Here is a 14,173-nt window from a genome sequence, read left to right on the forward strand (position 1 = left end):
AATGATGAAGTTGTGTTATCCAAGGAAGAGATAATTAAGCTGTACACAATTGCAAGAAGAGTTAGAAATGCATCATTTAGGTTTTGTTATGTTCTGTGTTGCATTAGTATGTGGCATGAGCTTATGGCTCAGGCCTTGTGTTTTTAACCTGTTAGTCACCTAGTCAGTTTAGCTGACTTACCTGACTCAGACCATCTGACTGAGTTAACTCAGTCTAAACCGGATTCAACTCGCTGAGTTGACTTGTGTGACCAAATCGTTGACTAGTTGACCTTGACCATCGTTTGACCCTTTGACTTGACCTTAGGCTTTGGACTTGACTTAACCCTAGAAGTTGACTGTTAGTTGACTTCTTCGACTGTCATTTGACCAGATTGACCCGATCTTAGATTAACGGGTCGGATTAATGGTCTTGGGCTTAGAGTTAGTTTTCCTACTTTGATTGTTTGGACCCTTTATGGTCCGAACTGACCTTTGTTTCCTTCTACAAAGTTGTAGATATTACTAGACTTATCGAATGGACTATAGAATCAACCTAATTGAATTAGTAAACCTTTAGATGTGCTAAAGATAGATAATGAAAAGGTGTAGAACCATAAATGGACATAGAACCATTAGATAGTTCACTTAGCCTATAACTAGAGAATTGTATGAGATTATGATATGAGCCTTGTATGAGATTTTTGGCTAATTCTTAGAGTGCTTGTGTGATTAACAGTTAGTATTTATTAACAAAAATCGATTCAAAGGATGAATCAGTGGATTGAGAATCTTGAGGTAGGCGAGGCTTGCCTTCAGAACAGGTGGGAACTCTTGTAACTCTCTTGTAATCATTAAGTTACTTAAAACGGCGAGCATGATGTGTCTTATTATTTTTGAGCATGTTGAATGTAACTATATGTTCTTATGCAATACATGTTTTGAGTGCAATTGGATGAGTATGCTGCATATATGCATTGGTTAGTCTCCTCGCGAAGATTGTCAGTTTTCTCCATGGATTCTCGCTAAGCGTTTATACGTGGGGAAGGCCACACACTAGTATATAGGTGAATATCGGTACCCAATATTACTATAGCTCAAAGCAACCTATAGATTACATAGACCCTAGAAGTTGTCTTGTGGCAGCTGTGGGTTGATATTACTATTTTATACCTATTTTACTATAGGGAAAATGACTCTCTGCCTTAAGGGTACCTGGGGGACACATCAGGGTATCACTGGGTAGCGGAGAATAATAAGCCCCCAGTTATCGAATATATGTGGGGAGATTGGTCGTTTGCATATTATGCTTGATTGTTCAGTCTTAGTAGTATGACTGGGTTACTACGAATTTATGAGGAGTACGCATTCCATGAAAACATCATATGGTACCTGGATTCATGCTATCATTTGAGACTGGAGTTATTCTAGCATCTTCTCCTTCATTAAGTGAAACGAGGTTAGGATGACATATGTTTAGGTTGTTGTATTTCATCTCCGTAGATCATTCCGGTGGTGGATCTTTTACAGATATTGTTCATGGACACAATATCTGGGGAGGAGAGTTGGAGCAATCTTCTGCTTTGTGTTGTGTGTATCAAATGTGAAATCATTTTTCTTTAGTAGAACTGTGAAGTATGTTAGTGATTACCTGATTGTTATAAAGGTATCCACTGATCCCCATTTTGGGATGATGTGCTCACTCGTTCCCACTTCAGTTTTTCAGTTACCAGAAGTTATGTTGCACGCGAAGATATTCGTTTCCGTATCTTAAAGATTTTAGAGTTGTTGCGAATTATTTTAGGTTTGTACATTATTTTCGTAATCACAAACACACTATTTAATTTATATAATTTGAGAGATTTTTCATTTATAATTGTTCGAGTGGTGGGTTTAGTTTTGACTTAAGTTTTGTATAAGATTTTTTTATTTGGAAGTTAAGATTATGATTGAGATCTTTAATGCCTCGTTAGGTAGTTAATCACTTGGGTTAATAAGTAGCTTAATTTTGGGGCGCTACAATCTTGGTATTAGAGCTCACTATTAGATTTTACATGGGAAACAATAAGTAATAGCTAGTGACAGATAGTGAACTAGATATGTTTAGAGATGGGTTGGGTTTGTGAGATAAATCTTAATTCACTAAAAACAACCAATAATTAAAAGATGAATTGAATTGTTTGATTATTTTGTAAAACAAGTTTGTTTGTTTATTATGTTGTGGATGTATGTTACTATATAAAATATGAAATAAAAAAATTGTAGGTTGGAACCAGTTACATTGCAGTTTAGATATTTCAGTAGAAAATTAGAGATTAGTTAGACTCAATTATTTAACACATAGATAATCTAGCACTGGAGAATAGCAAGGTTTGTAATTCTGGAATGTTTGTGTTATCTTGGCAGTAGGAAAGCATTGTCAGGCGTAATGAACCTAGACAAGGCAACTGCATGCATGGATTTCCACTTGCTTATATTAGTGAATTGATAGATCCCAAGTTTTATTTAGAAATTGTTAGAGTACCTTTCACGTAATTAGAATCATTAATTTATTAAAATAGAAATGAAGTTAAATTTTAAGAGTAGTTAAGACAATAGTTCGACCTTTAATATTAATAATAATAAATAATTATAGGATCACTAATAATCATAAGAAAAGTAATATTAACTCTTATCAAATAATATTGTATGAACTCCATCTAATTAATATCTTATTAGTAAGTTGTTTATGGTGTATTTTAGTTCAGGGCTAAAATTGTAAAACCAAATTTAATGCGCTGGCATCCTGCAAAGGATAAAGCCGTGTGCTGACATCCTGCAAAGGATAAAGCCATTTGATAAGCGATGAGCGCAGAAAACCTCTCGCTTTATTTATTTGAAGCAATTCAATAAATATACAAAATTCACCCAGAATGGTACATGTAGCAACAATCCCAAATATTCTGTGAATTGATGGCATTATTAATTAATGCATGATTAGCCTAGTATTTCATGTGTTGTTCTCAGCAGAACTCTCATTATTGGTGCGACATGATGACTGAGTGTTACTCTCAGCAGAGTACCATGAATATCCAAGTGTCAATAGTGAGGTATGCACGAAATACCCGTACATGCTATACCATTCTCTAACAAAGATAATATCGTATCGGCGTGCTTATATTAGCCCAGTCGAGCATGTTTAATTTCCTAAAGGAAATCTGGACTGTCCGTATCAGTCTCAGAAACGATCACGACCACGCAAGTTGACCGCATGATTTAACCAGCCTAGACAAACCCTAGCAGGAGCAGGCGATCACTGTGATGACCATCGGCGGGCCCGCTTATGCCCTAGCCAGTCGAACACCACACTACACTCCCAAACGCCTGTCAAACGCCGGCCCAAAGAAAGGTGTCCGTGTTGCTTTGGGAAAGGCTCGAACGAGCAAAGGCTGTCTAAAACAGTTTCAAAGTCATCGCCACCGTCCAACTTCGCCAGCCTAGTTGGACGGCTTGGATCTTCCCGCGATTGATCATTGAAGCGCTAATGTACACATTAGCAGGGCCACTCCTCACCTACCCTATCGGCTTGCTCACGGCATGGTCATAGAGACGTGAACGTTTTCCCGAAACATGATGAGCGTGATGCTTTTCAAGGGTCACGGAAATTCCACTAGCGTCTTAAATTGATCGCAACCATCCAACTTATCTAGCATATTTGGATGGCTTACATCGCGCTTAAGATCATCAGGAAGGTGAAAATATGTTCACTATCAACCCAATGTGGGTCCCATATGATCGGTTTCTCCAAAGGAGAAGCTTAGCTTGCCAAATCGTTTGGCCAAAGTCATGCGTGCGTGACTATTAAAAACCTTAATTAGGGTTTGCGGCAATGCATATCTGTCGTAGTTCGATCTCTTCCATCCATCTTCACCATTCTAAACGGAGGGTGTAGGTACAGACTCAAGAGGTCCCAAGGATGTAGACATGATCACCGTGGGCCCACCTGTGTGTATGATCGGCCGACCTAGGTAGACTAGATATCGGTAACCTCGAAACGCACGCCTAAAGGTGGCATGTCACCCGGCTTCCAAATTCTTTGCGGCAACGGATTTCTGCCGCAAATCGATAACGACCACTCATCTTTGCCGGTCAAATTGAGTGGCCTAGATCGCACCTTCATGAGACAAAGCAGTATGGACATGTACACCGGCAGACCGTCTACATGCATGCCCGGTCGTTCCCACCAAAGATGGTGTCCATGCTTGAATTCGGTCAAGCCAAAGAGTGATGATTGCACACTTCTTAAAAATCCTAAAATTCCATCAACGGTCGCAAATGTGTGTCGTAAACCATCTCGTCCGTCCAACTTTGACATCTTGGTCGGACAGCCTAGGTTAAAGACTAGACAACCAATGAAGCACCTCGATGATCACCGTCCGCCACTCTTCCACAGGGAGTGATCGGTCAGGAGATGGCTCGCCCACGCAGCCTCCAAACGATCACTCGAAGATGGTTGGACGTGATATTATTTTAAGACGCTTAATTCGCGAATTATTCGGTTAAGATTTAAAACATCGATGCTTCATACATATTGATTGTTTTCGATGCATGCATAACAATATTTCATGAATATCGATTTCTTAAATAACTTAGTTATTTAACTTAGCACCGTATGCTACTTCATGTGGTGGGTCCCACGATCTACTCATTCGAGACATCAAGCATGTCACAAACTGGGGGATACTTACTGGGATATTGGTCTGGCGGTTTACAGCATGCAGCGTGCAACGCGCGATTACTAGAACGTGTCAAGAAAAGGTGGACGGTTAGCAGTGATGAGGGAAGTGGGCAAAGGTGTGATCGTGTGGCAATCACCACTCCTACACGACCCCACTACTCCATCACTTCACCTCCTCCACTTCCTACGAGATGAGGGTTGCGCTCAATGACTTCTATAAATAGGTTACATTATTGCAAGCCAGTTCATCATTCTGATACAAGTCATAAACAGCCAACACCTTCACAATCTCAACACCTTCTTCGCTTCCCTCCCTAAGATCAACTCCATCTCATTCACTTTGTGACCGAAGCAAGTCTGGAACGACCATTTCTTGGTTTAGGCTAGAATTGTATAGATTGATCTCTCAAATCAAAAGCACTCCCATGCAGTGCATTTGTTTAGGGTTTAAATTCATTTCTCATCCACACACCCAAAATTACCAAAACCAGCAGAATTAGTTTTCACCCATAAACAATTGGCGACCATAGTGGGAGATTAATCTCTCGGTTGTGAAGTCAATTTCTTCAATACCCAATCCCATTTGGCTGATTTCAAAATGGTTGGTCTTAGGACTTTCCCAACAGTTTCAAATCCCGGTCGAAGCTCCTCCAATGAAGATACCCCTCTTCCCAGCGGTGTATCTGATGGTGTAACCGGAAGAATCCAAACATTGATCGAGTTAGCACGGGTGCAGGAGATTCACACGAAAAACATGGACCTGATCAAAGAAACAATAAACGGCATACTCGATCTCCTCATCAAGATGACATCAGATATGAGCGGTTCTCCTGTCACAGATATTTTCGCATTGGGGACTGATCCTCGCAACAATCCTCCTCAAGTCAATAATTTCACTATGAACCAGAGGCCGGTGGATCAGGAAGCGGTTTCCCTAGTGGAAAGTTTATGCGAACTTTTACACTTCTCGAAGAATCAGTGGGCAGAGACGTTTGGTGCAATCAACCAGATATCCTTGGACGTGCATTTAACTCATTTGCGTCCAGAAGCCTCGAAAATACCAGAGATGTATATGAATGATGTTACGTTTACAGAAGAAGACATGATGGCGGAAGAAGGTCACAACCGGGGGCCTACATGTTACTGCATGCATCAAGGACTCAGAATTCAAGAGGGCCCTCATCGACACGGGAGCGTATTCAAATGTGATTACTCTCAAGACGCTCAGGACGGCCAAGGTTCGCCCAAGCAAGATCGTGCGACATCCTACCACGATGACAGACTTTGAAGGAAACCAAACCAACACGTACGGGTATGTCAATCTGAATTTATCTGTAGGACCCGTCCAATCAAAGGTGAAATTCGAAGTCATAGAAAATGAGCTGGACTACCATATGATACTAGGGAGACCATGGCTTCATGAAAATAGGATCGTTCCCTCGACGTATCACCAATGCTTGAAGACTATGCTGAATAAAGAAGTCGTTCGTATTCCTGCATCATTGTCTCCTTACGCACCAATATGTGGAGTGAAATTATTTGAACCAAGAGAAGCGTTGCGGGAAGAATCAGACAAAGTTCATTGCACCCCACTCCCCACGTAGGCGTCAATCCAGGAAGAGGACCGACTTGCATCATTGAAGGCTAAGCCTCACGCACTGACAAAGCCTACCAATTCTTCTTCATCATGTGAAGTCGCGACCCACGCTCACACTAAGAAGGAGAGAACTTTTTTGGAGAGCCGTGATCAGAAAGGGAAAACCATGTGCCGACGCCGCTGTTAGCAATTAGCAGGGGAGACTGTTACCCAGTCTCTCCGCCCAACGGAATGCTACAACAACGACGAGCCACAAGGAGAAGTGCTGGATGCCCCACGACAGCTGCAAGATGGCACCAACTCCACAACCGATGAGCTCGAAGTCGTTAACATCGGGAGTGAGGAATCTCCTAGACCTATCTCCATCAGCTCAACCTTGTGCACGGATGAACGCACGGAACTCGTGGAACTTCTCAAAGAATACCAGGACATATTCGCTTGGACATACGAGGAAATGCCCGGTTTAGATGAAAAATTGGTCACCCATCATCTACATGTCATACATGGATCCAAACCGGTCAAACAATCTCCGAGGCAATTCAGACACGAGGTAGAAGAGAAAATCAAGACTGAGATTCAGAAGTTGTTGGCTGCTGGCTTCATTAAACCCATTCGTCATGCAACCTGGTTGGCTAATGTGGTTCCGGTGAAAAAGAAAAACAGACAGATCAGGTGCTGTGTGGATTTCAGAGACTTGAACAGATGCTGCCCCAAAGATGATTTTCCTCTATCTAACATCGACATGTTGGTAGATGCAACCAGCGGACACGACATGTTCTCCTTCATGGATGGATATAGCGGCTACAATCATATAAGGATGTATGAACATGACGCAAGTAAGAAAACTTTTCGAACTCCTCTCAGAAATTTTTATTATACTGTAATGCCATTTGGTTTAAAGAATGCCGGTGCAACGTATCAACACGCTATGATGGCAATCTTCCACGATATGATGCATAAGCAAGTTGAAGACTACGTGGATGATATAGTAGTCAAATCAAAATCTCGGGCGGCCCACACAAGAGTCCTACGACAAGTGTTCGAAAGGTGTCGTGAATACAAATTGAAGATGAATCCTTTGAAATGCGCTTTCGGCGTTTCTTCAGGCAAATTTCTGGGATTCCAGGTGACTGCTGAGGGAATCAAAGTGGACCCATCCAGGATCCAAGTTATCCTCACGATGCCGCCTCCGTGAACTATGAAGGAACTCCAAAGCTTCATAGGCAAGGTGAACTACATTCGACGTTTTATACCTGGTTTAGCCCAGCTTGTTACTTCATTCACCCCCTTGCTGAAGAAAGGAGCAAGTTTCGTCTGGACTGCACTACAACAGTTTCGGAAGATCCAACGAATATTGTCATCTCCAAATCATCATAAAGGGTTCGCCTATTATGTCAGCCCGGACGAGAGCGAGCCTGGGACATCTTCAGATCTACTGAAGCCGACACCTCAAAGGAGCAGCCTCAAGAAGATAGCAATGTCCACATCATCATGTCAAGAAAGAATCCGCAGTTTGGGCGAATCACTCTGTCAGACTTAAGAGGAACGCTTCAGCGAAACAGCGAACATCCAAATGATTATGTCAAGAGGTCCCGAATTCAGGCACTGGAGGGTCACGATCCAAATGTGACTGAACAACAAGTGGTGTGATTGTGCATCAATAGGATGGTACCTGTCTATCGTGCTTTGTCGAAGAACCTGCGCTTTCATACATCCTCTAAACTCCATGAAGCTGCTAAACGCTCGGTTGTGACAGCACCTGCACTGCTAGAAAGAACAAGCATGTCAGTAATGAAGAGCCTCATGATGTTCGTGGAAGCATACATCTCACCAACATGCAATACAACATTCAGCCTTCTGTAAGCAGTTTCGCTGAACCAGCAAGAGGAAAACCACCGAGATACAACATCCTGCGCGTCCAAAATCGCCAACTCCAACTCCAGTACCATATGCACGACTGCCACAATGATGAAACAACATCCAAGATATTCCATATCTGGATCGACGATAACTACATCAATGAGAGACGCTTTCATAATTTCGTCTCTCGTAGAAGAAGTAGTTGTGTTACCAAAGGAGATTGCACCTGGGGATTAAGAGGTACATATAGATCCTCCATATCAAGAGCTTCATAATATTTGCAGAACCTATTAGTTAAGTCATTCACATGAAGGAACTTCCCTACTCCTCAAAGACACGATCCAAAGATGATAATGAAAAATGAGTATGACTGGGGACTGCTTAGCACTGCCCATCTCAAAGATGGTGAATTTAGAGAGATGCAAGCACGCTATCATTATGATTCCAAGATTTCCAAAGACGAGGATATACTCAAGAGAGAAGACGTAAAGACGACCTCATGAACCTAGCATAACATCATCTATCAAGTCAAAAGGTCAGTGGATACTCGTGGGCAGGGGACTGTCTCCCTCTTCTCTATTCCATGAAGAAACATCAAGAAAGCCATCGGTTCCAGCTTCTCCCTCTAATAACGAGATGATCTCTACCATTGTATAAAGAGTGCCGAGATCGTGCAAGTTTCCACCACGCCTCTCCCTGCCAGTCTCTTCCGATCACAGCTGCTTCCAAGAACCGTTGTTGCTCGTCGATTGATACCATCCAGAGCTTCACCATATCAACTACCACTACATACAAAGTCAAGAACTTCTTCAACACACGAGAGATGGTCAAGAAGCATGTAATTCGCAAGGGGAAATCAAACTGAAGAAGAAGTCGCTTCAACACTCTCTCCAGAATAAGCCTCTTCAACGCTCCCTCCAGGAGAAACCGCTTCAACGCTCTCTCCAGAAGAAAGGTTTCATCTCTCTCTCCGGAAGAAGGCGTTTCAGCTCGCTCTCTAAAGGAAGCTGCTTCAACACTCTCTCCGGGACCCGCTTAGACGTACGCTCCAGAAGCTCTTCAACGCTCTCTCCAGGACCCGCTTAGACGTACGCTCCAGAAGCTCTTCAACGCTCTCTCTAGGAGCCGCCTCGACGTTTGTTCCAGAAGCTGCTTCAACGCTCTCTCTACGACCCGCTTAGACGTACGCTCCAGAAGCTCTTCAACGCTCTCTCCAGGAACCGCCTCGACGTTCGCTTCAGAAGATGCTTCAACACGCTTTCCGGAAGCTACATCAACGTTCTCTTTGGGAGTTGCTTCAACATATTTTTCAGAAATTGCTTCAGCAGCCTTGTAAGGATATTCCTCATGATAGGGGTCGTCCACATCAGAGTCGAGGATTATGGCATCGTCATGAATAGTTTGAGATCACAACCAACCGCATGCCTAATCTACCTGGGGGCAACCGACATCATGTTAGGGGAACGCTCACCTGGATGCCTCTTGAACGTGACATGTTCCAAAGACAGGCCGACCTATCTCTCCTGGTAACATCTAACTTTGTCTCATAAGTTTTATCTTTATTTGTCACCATCTCATGCCTATCCTACAATAATGCAACCATTATGTACTAGGCAGGGGACTTAATGTTGATGGTGGATTTTAGTTCAGGGCTAAAATTGTAAAACCAAATTTAATGTGCTGACATCCTGTAAAGGATAAAGCCGTGTGCTGACATCCTGCAAAAGATAAATCCATTTGATAAGCGATGAGCGCAGAAAACCTCTCGCTTTAGTTATTTGAAGTAATTCAATAAATATACAAAATTCACCCAGAATGGTGCATGTAGCAACAATCCCAAATATTCTGTGAATTGATGGCATTATTAATTAATGCATGATTAGCCTAGTATTTCCTGTGATGTTCTCAACAGAACTCTCATTATTGGTGTGGCATGATGACTGAGTGTTACTCTCAGCAGAGTAGCATGAATATCCAAGTGTCGATAGTGAGGTATGCACGAAATACCCGTACAGGCTATACCATTCTCTAACAAAGAGAATCTCGTATCGGCGTGCTTATATTAGCCCGGTCGAGCATGTTTAATTTCCTAAGGGAAATCTGGACTGTCCGTATCAGTCTCAGAAACGATCACGGCCACGCAAGTTGACCGCATGATTTAACCAGCCTAGACGAACCCTAGCAGGAGCAGGCGATCACTGTGATGACCATCGGCGGACCCGCTTATGCCCTAGCCGGTCGAACACCACAGTACACTCCCAAACGCCTGTCAAACGCCGACCCAAAGAAAGGTGGTCGTGTTGCTTTGGGAAAGGCTCGAACGAGCAAAGGATGTCCATAACAGTCTCAACGTCATCGCGACCGTACAACTTCGCCAGCCTAGGTGGATGGCTTGGATTGTCCTGCGATTGATCAGTGAAGCGCTAATGCACATATTAGCGGGCCCACTCCTCACGTACCCTATCGGCTTGCTCACGGCATGGTCACAAAGCCGTGAACGTTTGCCCGAAACATGATGAGCGTGATGCTTTTCAAGGGTCACGAAAATTCCACTAGCGTCTTAAATTGATCGCAACCATCAAACTTAGCCAACATATTTGGATGCCTTAGATCGCGCTTAGGATCATCAAGAAGGTGCAGATATGTTCACCATCAACCCAATGTGGGTCCCACACGACCAGTTTCTCCAAAGGAGAAGCTTAGCTTGCCAAACCGTTTGGCCAAAGTCATGCATGCGTGACTATTAAAAACCCTGATTAGGTTTTGCGGCAATGCATATCTGTCGTAGTTCGATATCGTCCATTCATCTTCACCATCCTAAATGGAGGGTGTAGGTATAGACTCAAGAGGTCCCAAGGATGTAGACATGATCACCGTGGTCCCATCTGTGCGTGTGACCGGCCGGCCTAGGCAGACTGGGACTCGGCAACCTCGAAACGCACGTCCAAATGTGGCATGTCACGCGGCTTCCAAATCCTTTGCGGCAACGGATTTCTGCCGCAAATCGATCACGACCACTCATCTTTGCCAGTCAAATTGAGTGGCCTAGATCGCACCTTCGTGAGACAAAGCGGTATGGACATGTACACCGACAGGCCGTCTACACGCATGCCCGGTCGGTCCCACCAAGATGGTGTCCATGCTTGAATTCGGTCAAGCCAAAGAGTGATGATTGTACACCTCTTAAAAATCCTAAAATTCCATCAACGGTCGCAAATGTCTGTCGTAAACCATCTCGTCCGTCCAACTTTGACAGCTTGGTCGGACATCCTAGGTTAAAGACTCGACAACCAATGAAGCACCTCGATGATCACCGTCCGCCACTCTTCCACATGGAGTGATCGGTCAGGAGATGGCTCGCTCACGCAGCCTTCAAACGATCACTCGAAAATGATTGGACGTGATATTATTTTAAGACGCTTAATTCGCGATTTATTCGGTTAAGCTTTAAAACATTGATGCTTCATACATATTGATTGTTTTCGATGCATTACATGCATCGAGCATACACGATATTTCATGAATATCGATTTCTTAAATAACTTAGTTATTTAACTTAGCACCGTATTCTACTTCCTGCGGTGGGTCCCACGATCCACTCATTCGAGACATCAAGCATGTCACAAACTGGGGATATTTACTGGGGTATTGGTCTGGCGGTTTACAGCGTGCAGCGTGCAACGCGCCATTACTAGAACGTGTCAGAAAAAGGTGGACGGTTAGCAGTGATGAGGGAAGTGGGCAAAGGCGTGATCGTGTTGCAATCACCACTCCTACACGACCCCACTACTCCATCACTTCACCTCTTCCACTTCCTACGAGATGAGGGTTGCGCTCAATGACTTGTATAAATAGGTCCCTCACCTATTTCCAAACAACACAGGGAAAAACACAGACAGAGAAACCAAGTGTTGTCATCAATATCCAAAAAACACCCATAACTGATAGCTTACATTATTTGCAAGCCAGATCATCATTCTGATACAAGTCTTAAACAGCCAACACCTTCACAATCTCAACACCTTCTTCGCTTCCCTCCCTAAGATCAACCCAATCTCCTTCACTTTGTGACCGAAGCAAGTCTGGAACGACCATTTCTTGGTTTAGGCCAGAATTGTATAGATTGATCTCTCGAATCAAAAGCACTCCCGTGCAGTGCATTTGTTTAGGATTTAGATTCATTTCCATCCACACACCCAAAATTACCAAAACCAACAGAAATAGTTTTCACCCATAAACATAAGTGTATGATGATAAAAGTAATAATTAGGATCAAGTAGCTACGCAAAATTATTAGTTAATATCTACAGCCAAATTTTGTAATTAATTAAAAAATACATTCTTGTGCATTGAAACCAGATAGATAATATAAGATTTATTAGGTTAGGCTTAAGAACGTGCGGATATTTTGCATAACATAAAAAGACTATATTTCTTAGTAATTTTATACCCAAACTTTCTTTAGTTCAATAACTAAATTATTAAATTATCAAAAGTAAACAAATACACATGAGGAAATAATAATAGTGTTTTGATGCTTAGAATAATATTAGACTTGAAAGAAAATAAATTCGTATATTAATAGAATACTTTACACTAGCAAAAATCTAAAGACTATTAAAACATATTACAAATTTATGCAGACTCAAATTGAAATAATATTAAGTTACCAACGCTAATATTTAATAGGATATATATAGTATACATGCTCGATATGATTGGGTAAAATCAATTATAGTCATACTTAGAGAATGAAGACTTAGTGTACCAACAGGACTATCAATAGATGAATAACGATAATAATAAAGATAGTGAGAATAGTAACACAGCTGATGATATTATTTTGATAATTATGTTAACAACAAAGTAAATAATATTTGGAAATTTATATATTGTATAACAGTAAGGTTAAAATATCAAATAATATAGATTTGCATGAAAACAAATTTGGATTAATTAGATGAATAGATATTTAACAAAAATGAAATTACATCAATTAATAGATTACTAAATATTAGACTATAAATTTTAGCGCGGAGAACTTAGACATACTTATCTGTTAGAATCAAATTCACCATAATGAGCTTAGAGACAATCATTATGAAACAGAAAGATTAGGCTACTTAACCTAGAGCTATAAATTATAGATTTTATTTGTAGAATACGAAATAGGCTTGTGTTTCTTTTCTTGTTGTTTTGACTCATTTAAAATGAGTTGTTTTTTTTTCGCGCGTTTGTAAGTATGAGCAGTACTTGCGTGTAGTTGAGAGATAGTAATTCCCCATAAGGTGGGGAGTCTTTGAAAGATCAGAATGACGGTTCGCGGACGAAAATTAATAAGGTGTGGAGAATATAAGGACCCTCAAGCTCGTCAACGCTATTAGACCAGTCAAGACACGATTTAGCCGCTAATGAATCGATTAGATTAACACGAACGTTAATTAATAGAAACTAATCTAACAACGATTTAGATATGAAACTAGAATCGTTAGATAGATCTCGAAAAATTATGCGGAATGGACTACTCGAACGTGTCAATCTGATATCGGATGAAGAAGATATCAGCAGTTTTGTGAGAAGGGAAAAATAGTCTTTTTGCAGACACGTTGTGGTTGCCCTTATCAAAGAAAGGGGTGTCGTAGTATTTCTCTTTGGTCTTATCTTCACCGATCGAGAAGATAAATCTTCTTTTCCTTTCTTTCATTTTCTTATTCTTCTTTCTTCTTTTTCTTCTCCTTCTTCTGCTCTGTTCATCGCTTCTGGCGATTTTGTGATAGGATTCTGAGGTCGAAATCAAAAAGAGACATAGGGGAATCAATAAGAAATGTCTGTTGGTGGTGTTGTTGATGTTATTGAGTTCGGAAAAAAGAAGAAGATGATGTTGTTGTCATCGGAATTAAGGGTTATAGTGTTGATTGATGTTCTAAAGATTTAGAAGATAAATTGTGGAACCTTTGTTAGATGGGTATCTGTTTAATTGAAGTTTTGAAGCTGTTCGGTGAAGAATCAAAAGAAAAGGT

The sequence above is a fragment of the Papaver somniferum genome, chromosome 10 (assembly GCF_003573695.1).
Source record: "Papaver somniferum cultivar HN1 chromosome 10, ASM357369v1, whole genome shotgun sequence".
NCBI classification, from domain to species: domain Eukaryota; kingdom Viridiplantae; phylum Streptophyta; class Magnoliopsida; order Ranunculales; family Papaveraceae; genus Papaver; species Papaver somniferum.